The following is a 13,288-nucleotide window of genomic DNA, read 5'->3' on the forward strand; positions in this document are numbered from 1 at the left end:
TAGAAACTGCCCTGATCCCGATCTCTGTATTTCAAGTAATCCCGATATCACAGCGGCGGGGGATAAGAGCTAGCTCGCTCTACCACTTCCTGTTTCCGGTCCGTCAAGCCCTACTGCCAGTAGGGTGCGTGCTGCACTGCAATGTAGTTCCGTGCGCCAATAAAATCACACCGGACAGCCTAAAAAAGAGATAGGCAACATATAGTGCAGAGAGTAGCGAAATGAGTGGCCACCGCTTAGGAATCACTTACTAGAAGCAGAGCTTGTTTATTGCACGTAATAAAACACGTAGACTCCTCTCCCGACTCGAGTTTCGGCTGTATGCCTTCCTCAGGGGGTCTACATACAGCCGAAACTCGAGTCGGGAGAGGAGTCTACGTGTTTTATTACGTGCAATAAACAAGCTCTGCTTCTAGTAAGTGATTCCTAAGCGGTGGCCACTCATTTCGCTACTCTCTGCACTATATGTTGCCTATCTCTTTTTTAGGCTGTCCGGTGTGATTTTATTGGCGCACGGAACTACATTGCAGTGCAGCACGCACCCTACTGGCAGTAGGGCTTGACGGACCGGAAACAGGAAGTGGTAGAGCGAGCTAGCTCTTATCCCCCGCCGCTGTGATATCGGGATTACTTGAAATACAGAGATCGGGATTACAGCAAGTATTTGGGCAGCTAGATGTAACCTCTATTAAGGTACTGTACTGTCATCTGCTTACACCTCGAGTGGGCTTGCATAGTCCGGGGCAAGTTCCACACCCCTTTTTGCGCTGAGGTACTATACACATTTTCTCCTTTATCATTGGGTCTGAGCCGACCCCACCTCTAGCAGCAACACATTCATCCACACAAGCGCAAACTTTTTCCTTTTTTATCCCCTAAAGTGAGTTTAGGCGTGATAAGGGGCTTTTCAATGGCATGCAAACACTTTGCACCGCTTTGTGAATCAAGCCCCTCATGCCTAAACTTATCACACCTAAACAGAGTTTAGGCGTGATAAAGGGCTTTTCACCAGCGTGCTAACTGTTAGCACCGCTTTGTGAATCAGGCCCATGGAATGCGGAGATATTACACACAGTGGAACCCCCTCCACCCCCCCATACGTGGGCAGTCATAATCATTGCTCCATTTATGAGTGTCAGCTTCTTGCTACACTCCCACCCAGTGAGAATCTGACTGAGAATAACAGAAACCAGCTCCATTCTAGTGATGTTAGCTAAAAGTACGTAGTTACTCATGATCAACATTTAAAGAGGAACTCCAGTGAAAATAATGTAATTAAAAAAGTGCTTCATTTTTACAATAAATATGTATAAATGATTTAGTCAGTGTTTGCTCATTGTAAAATCCTTTACATCTCTGATTTACATTCTGACATGTATTACATGGTGACATTTTTTACTGCTGGCAGGTGATGTACCTGCTGCTTGCTTTTTTGGCAGTTGGAAACAGCTACAGTATTTCCCACAATGCAACAAGGTTCACAGACAGGAAACTGCCAGGAGTACCACGGTCCTCAGAGTTTCTTATGGGAGGGGTTTCACCACAATATCAGTCATACAGAGGCCCTGTAACGAAAAATCTGCAACGCCGGATGGATTGCGGAAATATGGTCGCATCCAGTCCGGCAAGCGGACCTTCCAACGCGGGATGCGGAAATTCGTCCGCATCCGCTGCGCACACCCGTCCGAGCACTCTGCTCCAAACTCACCAACATGCTGTTCACCAGGGTTCTGCCATCTTGCCTCTAGGGGGTGCGGCCGCACACCAGACACGCCTTTATACTCTTAGAAAGCGTGTCAGCTGACCTGGAGGTCAGCTGACATTTTAGCCTGCTCTGATTGGTTGCTGCCTGGGGTGGAGACTTCTCTCCCAGGCAGTATATAAGGAAGTGCTTTTCAGTCACACTTTGTCTGTGTTTGCGATACCCTGTGTCAGCACTCAGACCTTAGACTAGATCCCAGGTGTTGAAACCAAGGACTTCACACCTAGACTAGGAGATTATTATTATTGTTATTGATTCTCTGTGTATGATTCTGTGCCTGTCTTGACTTCTCTTCTGCTTCCTGATTCTGTACTCTGCCAGCCCGTACCGTTAACGACTATTGGCTTGGTTCCTGACTATTCTCTCGTCTCACGTCTCTGTACTGTTGCCGCCTGTACTGTTGCCGAACCTCTTTCTGTCTGACCTTGCTCCCTTCAGTGGAACGTCTCCTACTGTTGGGTTATTATCTGAGGCTTGCCTCCCTGAGACGCCGGCCCTAGCAGACCGTTACTGCCAGAGGCCGAGATTCCTCCACTGCCACTTTGGGGGATCTCACACACGGGGTTCCCATTCAGAGGTAACCACACCTCTGAGGAATTGCCGTGTGGTGGATATTTCCACAACTTTGTGAATATTTACTGCTTTGTATATTTTCATGTTGTTCGTGTGTCCACTGCTTTACATCTACCCGCATTATTAGCAATTCCGCAGATTGCTATATAATCGGGTCTATCCTTGTATTATTGGCGATACTGCGGATCTCCAATAATCAAGGTTCGGGGTGTGACACTGGTCTGAGTAGATCATTTCAGGCACTTACCGTGTTAGTGAGCCTTCCGCTGATTTACCATCAGGAAGATACTTACTATTTCACTCTAACATATCTGCATTAGTGGTGATTCTGTATATCACCACTTAATCAGATATTTGTGCCTCTTGCTGACACCAATCGTTACAGGCCCCTGATGATCCGTTTCAGAAAAGGAAAAGATTTCTCATGTAAAAGGGGGTATCAGCTACTGATTGGGATGAAGTTCAATTCTTGGTCACGGTTTCTCTTTAAATTAGATAGCGCTGCCTGCAGCAGAAGGGGTTGTTAACGTTCCTATGCCGCCGCCTACAGCTGATGGACAACGTAACTCCACTACTTCCTTCTTCTGGGTTTGAAGGAGGAAGTAGCGGAGTTACGTAGACCGCTAGTGAAACGCATTGCCTAAGGCGGCGGCATAGGTAAGCTAATCTAACTGAATTTTTTTGATTACGAGTAGCTACATACTCTTGGCTAACATCACTACTCCATTCCACAAACAAATATCATTCTACCTCTGCCCCTCCACCATGTCTCACAAATCTATTTGCTTTATCATCGATCGCTCCCGCCCCCCTGATAGAACCTTTGTTTAAAGAATACCCGAAGTGACATGTGACAGGATGAGATAGACATGTGTATGTACAGTGCCTAGCACACAAATAGCTATGCTGTGTTCCTTTTTTTCCTTTCTCTGCCTGAAACAGTTAAATATCAGGTATGTAAGTGGCTGACTCAGTCCTGACTCGGACAGGAAGTGACTACAGTGTGATCCTCACTGATAAGAAATTCCAAGTATAAAACACTTTCCTAGCAGAAAATGGCTTCTGAGAGCAGGAACGAGATAAGAAGGGTCAATAGTTCATAGATTTTAGCTCTCGAATACTTCAATGAAAGCAAGAAGTTTTAAAAAAAAGAATGAATGTGTCATTGAGCAAAAACAATAAAACAGTTAAAATTTAAAAAGTATATTTAAACATAAAATAAAACTGTGGAATATCTTAAAAATAAATTTTTAGGAGAAGGAAGATAGATACAATAGTTTATTTCATTGGTTTATTTTCACTTCGGGTGTCCTTTAAGCATTGCCCCTCTGGGAGACTATTTGGCAAAAACACTTTGCCCCATTTATAAATAGCCAAAGATCTCTAGGAGTAAATACAGGTGTAATATCCTATCTTGCCATTATTAAAGTAGGATTGTCAGCTATAAAATTAAATTCCATTTACCCACTGTTCTGTGTTTATTATGTAGTCTGCAAACTGACCCTGCATTGCAAGCATGCCAATATAATCATACATGTTTCTGCAGGAATAAATCTTTTTTCAGTCAGCCTGGCTCTATTTGGTACATTTTTGCCGCAAATCGCCCAAAATCGTGAAATGCAAATGCGTCGCATGCACCATTTTCAGGCGATTTCCCAGCGATCGCGTTTCAGTGCCATAGAACTCCCCCCCCCATTCCCTTTAGATTGTAAGCTCGCAAGGGCAGGGCTCTCTCCCCTTTTGTGTCTTGGTAACCATTATACATTTTATTCATCATGTTACTTTTATCACTGTCATTACCAATTCTATAATTTGTATTTTGTATCATTCTTTGTATTTTGTCACTAATTATGTATCTTGTATATTAGTGTACACCATTGTCTGTATTATTATGTACCCCATGTTTGTTTCTTACTTTGTACAGCACCACGGAATATGTTGGCGCTTTATAAATCAATAATAATAATAATAGAAGCGCTAGATGTGATCGCGGAGAAATCGCTGCACTGTCCAGTGATTTTTCCACGGGAAATTGCGGAAAAATCACTCCCGCAATGCCGGCGTTTTGCGCTTGTAAGTGTGAATGGGGCCTTAGGGCTCGATTCACAAAGCGGTGCTAACCCAGTTAGCATGCCTAAAAGACTTTAGGCATGATAACCATTGCACCATGCTGGTGAAAAGCCAGTTTAGGCGTGATAAGTTTAGGTGTGATAAGTTTAGGTGTGATAAGTTTAGGCATGCTAAGTTTAGATAAGTTTAGATCGCTTGCAAAGTCCCGCACGCAAAGCAGCGCCATTAAACTTTATACAAAGTGCACCAGTCTTTGCTAGCGTAAAACTTTTGATCAGCTGTGCACTGCGGTGCTAACGCAGTTGGCGCTTAACCTGCTGGGCGGTCTGGACGAGCTCAGCTCGTCCAGTACCGCCGGAGGCTGCCGCTCAGGCCCTGCTGGGCCGATTTGGCTGAAATAAAAAGCAGCACACGCAGCCGGCACTTTGCCAGCCGCGTGTGCTGCCTGATCGCCGCCGCTCTGCGGCGATTCGCCGCGAGCAGCGGCGAAAGAGGGCCCCCCTAGCCGCCTGAGCCCTGCGCAGCCGGAACAAAAAGTTCCGGCCAGCGCTAAGGGCTGGATCGGAGGCGGCTGACGTCACGACGTCGGCTGACGTCGATGACGTCACTCCGCTCGTCGCTATGGCGACGATATAAGCAAAACAAGGAAGGCCGCTCATTGCGGCCTTCCTTGTTTATTCTGGGCGCCGGAGGCGATCGGAAGATCGCCTCCGGAGCGCCCTCTAGTGGGCTTTCATGCAGCCAACTTTCAGTTGGCTGCATGAAATAGTTTTTTTTTTATTAAAAAAAAACCCTCCCGCAGCCTGCCTGGCGATCTTAATAGAACGCCAGGCAGGTTAAACTTAGCATGCCTAAACTTATCACACCTAAACTTATCATGCCTAAACTTATCACACCTAAACTTATCACACCTAAACTTATCATGCCTAAACTGAGTTTAGGCATGATAAAGGGCTTTTCACCAGGGTGCTAACTGTTAGCACCGCTTTGTGAATCAAGCCCTCAGGGCCCTTTTCCACCTGCAATCGCTAGCGTTCACGCTGAACGCTAGCGATTGCTGAATCGCAAAACCGGCGATTCCCCCGACGTTTGCGGCCGCGATTTTGCTATGCTATGCACTGCATAGCAAAATCGCGGCAATTATCGCTCCGCCGCGCGTTCGCGTTCCCCGCAAAAACGAATCGCGGTAGTGGAAATGACCTACCGCGATTCCCATGTTAAAAAGCAAACCGTAGCGATTGTAAAATCGCTAGCGGTTTGCGTTTTTGCGATTCAGCATCGCAAACGCCGCTAGTGGAAAAGGGCCCTAAGTGTGAACAAGCCCAGAGAGTGAGGGGGAAAGAGCGTGAGGGAGAGGAGAGAGCAAGAGAGAGGCTGCTGACCTCTAGTGGTCAGGTTTGAGAATAACTGAAAATATCTATTGCATTACAACCCATGCTGTGTATTGATTTCCAGGCACTGTGTTATGAATCTTGTGGAGTTGCTCCCGCAGTGAAAGTTCTTCATTAATATCTATGTATGAGGGAAGCTTTGATCTTGCTCACAAGAATGGGTAATGCCAATGAGGAGATGAATGAAAGTCTGTCCCGGTGACGCCAATATCTGTGACGACAATCGTCTGATGTGTGTCTGAGCGATGGCTTCATTCTGTCACTCAGATGACTGGAGCCTCGCTTTCCGCATCCCCCACCTTTTCTGCCTTCAAACACAGAGCTCTGTTGGTGGGTTTTGATTGCTGCAGGGATGTTTGCTTATTTATTTATGTTTTTTAACTAAATTTTAAAAAATTTATATTTACTTTTTGCAATCCCTGCCCTCCCTCCTCCTGCTAGCCAATGACTGCGATCAGCTGCTGTTCCTCCAGAGGGAACAGCCGAGTGACATGGCTGTCCCGCTGCCTTAGATTGCAGCGCTGTACATTGTAAACAGACGGCCGTTTCGCCGCTGGGAGACTGATGATGGAGGGGAGTGCGCATTGGCGCGTGCGATCTCCTGCAAAACACCCCCAGGACTTGACGCCAATCTGCGTTAGGCGGTCCTGGGGGACCCATGGGCTTGACGTGGTCGTAAAGAGGTTAACGGGTTATTTGAGTAAAAATTTAAAAATTGAGTTCAACTTACCTTCTTGCTGCCCGCTGTAGTCCTCCTGTGCCTGCACCGTCCATCCGAGTCCCTCCGACAAGCAGCGGCGACTCCCGCAAAGCTGGCTGGTAGTGGTCAGTAGCATGCGCAGTAGCGTTTTTCACGTACTGCATAGGCGCAGAACTTCCCTGCAGCAGGAGCCCGGTGAGGAGGCGTGTGGCCGGCCAGCTTTGCAGGAAGGGGTCGCTGCCAGAGGAACTTGGACGGATGTCGAGGGCATTCGCCAACTCCAGGGGGCCCCAGGTAAGTCAAACTCATTTTTATTTTGCCTAAGATTTACTTTACGCACGCACTCGGGCTCCCGATGACTTTCAAAGCCTTGGGCAGCGGCAGAGAGCAGTCTCCAACTAATCTGTCGGAGACTGCTACTGGGGGAGTCAGCGGTGGAGCGCAGGGACCGGGAGAGGAACAGGGAGGCTCTATAGGACCTAGAGCCTTCCCTCTCCTTTGGCAAGTATGTTTTTTTTTTATTGGCTTTAGACTCCCTTTAAGTGGACCTGAACTCTTGCACAGGACAGAAGGAAAACAAAGAGAAATGCATCCTGTATGTATTTATGTATTTAGAGAGTTTAGCCTAGGCATGGGCAAACTCGGCCCTCCAGCTGTTACAGAACTACAAATCCCACAATGCATGTGTCTTTATGAGTCATGACTGTGGCTGTCAGACTCCTGCAATGCTTTATGGGACTTGTAGTTCCTTAACAGCTGGAGGGCCAAGTTTGTCCATACCTGGTTTAGCCTGTCTAATACCCTCTCATCTGTGACTAATCATAAGTTGTAATTTAATCTCTATAAGGTAGGTAGGCTCATTTGAAAGCACACAGGAAGAGTTAAAAGATACCCGAAGTGACATGTGACATGATGAGATAGAGATGTGTATGTACAGTGCCTAGCACACAGATAACTATGCTGTATTCCTTTTTTTCTTTCTCTGCCTGAAAGAGTTAAATATCAGGTATGTAAGTGGCTGACTCAGTCCTGACTCAGACAGGAAGTGACTACAGTGTGACCCTCACTGATAAGACATTCCAACTATAAAACACTTTCCCAGCAGAAAATGGCTTCTGAGAGCAGGAAAGAGATAAAACGGGTCAATAGTTCATAGATTTTAGCTCCGGCATACTTCAATGAATGTCTCATATCTGACAATCATCAGCAGATCTGAAAATCCATCCTGGTGGATCTGATCTGCAGATGAATGTCTGTTAAACAAGGTGTGTATGAGGATCTGCAGATATCATAGACTATGAATGCAATTTGCAGGAACAGATCTTTTGCAAATACTGATCTGTTGCATGTGTGCAGCATGTTTGTGTGCAGCATCTTGCAAAGATTTTTTTCTGATGTGGAGTTCAGCTCCATAGAAAAGACTGTGTAGGTATGGCTCTCGTACGACATGAAGGGTGGTAAGATTGGTCTGTGATCTTTCATTTTCCTAAGACTATGGTCTGATGTGTGTATGAGCCTTATGGCTCTCATACCACATGGAAGGGGGTAAAATTGGTCTAAGATCTTTCATTAATCTTTCAAGTGTGTACACACCATACATTTTCTCCTAGTTGATATTTTGACACCTTATCGATAAAATGTCTTTTAAGCCACCAGCAAGCAAGAATAATTTTGACAGCACTTTTTCACCTTCTTTTTGATCCTTTTTCAATCGCAGCGTGCTGAAAAGTTAAGCAATGTACACTTTTTAGACTATGATCGTTTGAAACGGTTACAAAACAATCGCTGTTCAGATAATCGTGAACAAAACTTTCACAAACAATGATTAAAACTAACAAACATCCGACATCGGGGAAAATGTAGATCTGTCAGGATGCACCTGATTGAATGTCGATTGTCTACTTTCTAAAAGTGTGTATGGCCATTATTACATAACGATCGTTGCGCGCATGCTCAGAACCGTCACCCCACAAACTCCGCAGTCACTTCTGTATGTGCGCATAATATTTATTACTGATCGGTTATCTGAACATATAGCCAATCCGTATATGTTATACGAGCTCGTACAATCAGTAGATCGGCATTCCGGTCAGGGAACGCTCGATCATCGGCTAATTATCTGCTGTTCCGAACGATAGTTATTAAAGTGTGTAGCTTTATTTTAAAGAGAAGATGAAAAATTATCTCTTAGGAGAAAACGTTGGAGAAAAAGTGAACTGAACAAGATCCCCAGTGTGCGAAAATTTGTGTGCGAAAAAATACACACTTTTTTCTTGTAGACAAGTTGTAAAACCCCTTTGATGAAGATCAAAGGTTTATGACATTTTTTTTTTTTAAAGAAAGCGTACTTCCCCTTTATAGGTGAATAAAGCCGGTGAGATATGCTGTATATATCGGACAGAGTATCTGCAGGAGCCGACCTGCCAGTATTCCTCACATCAGAGCAGCTGCTAGAGAATAACTCACCCCCTGTTATTATAAGGAAATAATACTTCTGTAATATGAGACTCACCTTATCAGCGGGGCTTCCTCTGAGCGCCAGCGTCCGGCTATAACCGTCACCAGATAGGCAGACGCCGAATGAATGAAAGTTCCCTGGGCGTCGCCTGTAAAACCCTCCAACCTCCCCTCATGGTGTCCATGGCAGCGATGTCTACAGATAGAGACCTCTGAGGGGAATATTATATGCCTGTCGATAGAGACCTCCTGAGTCCTGAGGGGAATATTATATGTCTGCTATTATCACCTCTCACACAGACAGGACTGCAATCGTTTATTCCATCAGGGGGAATATGTAACGGGCAATTTCTGGCAGATCGTTAATATGCGTTTTATAGAACTTTTTTTGTGGATTATGAATGAAAAAGTTTAGCATTTTTTATTTGCAAACACAAGTAGGACTATATTTGTGGCACGAGTGTCCACCTCTCACTTCCGTCTCCCGCTGCCTGCAAGGTGTACATTTAATAAAGGGCTCCCGTTGAAAAAGACGCAGAAGGTAATCGGTAAGGGCCCGACCACTTCCACTACTAAGTGATGCGAATGCAGCTATCTAGCCGCATCGCATCACTTCCGCCGCCGGCCGCATCACTTCCGCCGCTGGCCGCATCACTTCCGCATCTCCCGATACGGAAGTCAATGGTGGAGATGGGACGCGGACGCTCCGCAAAACATGCACGCAGTGGAAACTCTTTCATTGCCGTGCATGTGTTTCAGGACACCTGCGGTGCGATGCGGCTATATAGCCGCATCGCACCGCTCCTAGTGGAAACGGGCCCTTAAACTACCAATATTTTACTACTTAATTCCTATGATAAAATATGGGTAATATTACCGATATTTTACTATGACTAAACCTAACCCTGCTCTCACACAGAACCCTCCTACTGCCGATGCTTAACCATAAAACCCCCCTGGTAGTGCCTGACCATAAGACCACCTGGTGGTGCCTAACCCTAAGACCCCCTTGGTAGTACCTAACCCTAAGACCCCCCTGGTGGTGCCTAACCCAAAGATCAGCCCCTGGTGGTGCCTAACCCTAACCACTCCCCTACTGGTGCCTAACCCTAATACTCCCCCTGGTGGTGCCTAACCCTAAAACCCCCTGGTGGTGCCTAACCCTAACCACTCCCCTTCTGGTGCCTAACCCTAAGACTCCCCCTGGTGGTGCCTAACCCTAAAACCCCCTGGTGGTGCCTAACCCTAAGACTCCCCCTGGTGGTACCTAACCCTAAAACCCCCTGGTGGTGCCTAACCCTAACCACCCCCCTGGTGGTGCCTAACCCTAAGACCCCCCTGGTGGTGCCTAACCCTAACCACCCCCCTGGTGGTGCCTAACCCTAAGACCCCCCCTGGTGGTCCTTAACCCAAATATCAGCACTTGGTGGTGCCGAACCCTAACCACCCCCCCCCCCTGGTGGTTCCTAACCCAAATATCAGCTCCTGGTGGTGCCGAACCCTGACCCCCACCCAAAAAAATTAAAACAATATGGACCTTCCCTCCACTACTTACACTATAGACCCTCCCCTCAACCGACACCTAACATTAAGCAGCCCACCAACCCTATCCCCCAGCATCCTTTTGGAAAGGCACCCAATAAAATAGGGGTCCGGGCCGCCCTCTATGCAAACTGCAGCTACTATTAGCGTGAGCGTCACTATTTTATCAGGCGCACTTTAAATGGGTTGAGCCCTTTCCATCTCTTCTGCCTGCACAGGGCTCCTCCGGACCCAGAGGCTGACACTCCCTCTTTTGCCTCGGTTTCAAAAAGAAATGTATATGATTGGCTCAATTCTGAACGGCATACAATTTGCATTAAATTTGCATGCGAGGCGAACTGATGACCATCTTTGATGCAGCCCATACTACCTCTCCCAGTCAGTCTGATGCCCTGATAGGTTGTCTGGCAGCAGAGGGGTGTGGTTTAAATTCTTCCAGTCAGTCTGATGCCCTAATAGGTTGTCAGGCAGCAGAGGGGCGTGGTTTCAGCTCTCCCTGTCAGTCTGATGCCCGGGTAGGTTGTCAGGCAGCAGGGGGGGGGGGGTTTCAGCTCTCCCAGTCAGTCTGATGCCCTGATAGATTGTCTGGCAGAAGAGGGGTGTGGTTTCAGCTCTCCTAGTCAGTCTGATGCCCTGATAGGTTGTCTGGCAGCAGAGGGGTGTGGTTTCAGCTCTCCCAGTCAGTCTGATGCCCTGATAGGTTGTCAGGCAGCAGAGGGGAGTGGTTTCAGCTCTCCCATTCAGTCTGATGCCCTGATAGGTTGTTAAGCAGCACAGGGGCGTGGTTTCAGCTCTCCCAGTCAGTCTGATGCCCTGATAGGCTGTCAGGCAGCAGAGGATGTGGTTTCAGTTCTCCCAGTCAGTCTGATGCCCTGATAGGTTGTCAGGCAGCAGAGGGGCGTGGTTTCAGCTCTCCCAGTCAGTCTGATGCCCTGATAGGTTGTCAGGCAGCAGACAGGCGTGGTTTCAGCTTATTTAACAGTTAGTTACCGCCTTTGTGACTCACAGGAGAGCAGACCGAGCTAGCTGGGTGTGAGCAGGCAGCTGTCAGTCTAGGAGACTCTATGAACACGTGGAAATCATTGTTTTCTGTTTTAATCTGCAGCGTCATTACAAAGTGTTTTTTTTTTTTGTTTTTTTATGTGTAATCATTTTAAAAAATGTTTTAATTGACTATTTTAATTAACTGCATATAAAAACAATGCCTGATCTCTACCTATTGATAAACTGAAATATAAAACTGTGCAGTATAACAGTACACAGTGCGTGCTACCGATGACCTGAACCACGTCCTACGGGCCGGTTCACACAGCCAGCTTCCGGTGGATCGTTTCACGGATGTCAAATGCATTTCTGCTACCGAGCGTAAAAGCATTTGGCAACCCTTTTTCCTGACGGAACGTCGTTGCGTTTTGAGCACATGGGGGAAACAGAACTGCGGAGATCGCCAATGCTAGGTGCTACATGCAGGATCTCGGAAACTTTGACTGATCATGGTGCTTGCGCAATCAATGGCAATCGCCAGTAAACACATTGAGATGAATGCTGCCATGCAGGACACGGGGGATTTCCGGGGTAAACGGCGTGCGCGGACGCTGGCATCCGCCATCTGCACCGGCTGTAAAGCAAACTTATTACCGTATATACTCAAATACAAGTCGACCTTGTATATAAGGCAACTCCAATATTCAACCCTCTTTAAGGGAACCTAAACTGAGAAGGATATGGATTTTTCCTTTTAAACCAGGGGTTTCAAACTCGCGGCCCGCGGGCCATTTGTGGCCCTCGATACAATATTTTGTGGCCCTCGCCGGCAAAAGCTTCCTTATAGTTCGCTTCAGTGCTCCCAAGTAATCCGCCGCTAAATGAAGGCTGCAGAGCCCCCAAATCGCCCGGGGGGCAATCCGCCGGCATTTCCTGGAAGGGGCAGAGCTTTCAGCCTCAGCTCTACCCCTCCTGACATCAATCTCCGCACAGATCGCCGCCTCTCCCCGCCCCTCTCTGTGAAGGAAAAGTGAGAGGGGCGGGCAGAGGCGGCGATGCGCCGTGATTGTGAAATTCCTTATGCGGCCCCGCCTCATCCTGACTTTGCCTCCTGCGGCCCCCAGGTAAATTGAGTTTGAGACCCCTGTTTTAAACTAATACCAGTTGCCTGACTCTCCAGCTGATCCTCTGTCTTTAATACTTTTAGCCACAGCCCCTCAACAAGAATGCGGCAGATCAGGTGCTCTGACTGCAGTGTGACTGGATTAGCTGCATGCTTGTTTCAGGTGTGTGATTCAGACACTACTGCAGTCAGAGAGATCAGTAGCACAGCCAGGCAACTGGTATTGTTTAAAAGGAAACATCCATATCCCTCTAAGTTTAGGTTCCCTTTAAGCTGGAATTTTTTATTGACTCAAGTACAAGTCTACCCAGCAAAGTTAATGGCTGCATTTAGGGACCAGGAGGTGTTAATGACTTCACTGCACACAGTATTGCAACCATTAACCCCTCCTATCCCTTAAAGAAAACCTGTACTGAAAATTAAAAGTCAAAATAAACATACACAAGTCATACTTACCTCCTGTGTAGTCTACTGTTCAATCTATTTTTCCTCTCCTGCGTCCTGTTTGTCCACTGTGATCAATGGAATTCTCCGTCCTCCATTTTGAAAATGGCCATTACCCATAACAGCTTTCTGGTCAGCACACAGTTAAACTGTAATATCGCCCACTTGAGCCATAGGGAAACATGGACATTACCTGGTACATCAGTTCTCCTCTCAGCTGTAACTGACAGCAACTGATATAT

The 13,288-nt window shown here is 46.9% G+C and overlaps 1 protein-coding gene across 1 annotated transcript in view; it reads right to left on the minus strand.

The window, feature by feature from the left end:
- The window catches only part of CHL1 (cell adhesion molecule L1 like), a 444,338-nt gene that overhangs the window by 106,535 nt on the left and 324,515 nt on the right, over nt 1-13,288 (minus strand).

This window comes from Hyperolius riggenbachi, chromosome 9 (genome assembly GCF_040937935.1).
Source record: "Hyperolius riggenbachi isolate aHypRig1 chromosome 9, aHypRig1.pri, whole genome shotgun sequence".
NCBI lineage: Eukaryota > Metazoa > Chordata > Amphibia > Anura > Hyperoliidae > Hyperolius > Hyperolius riggenbachi.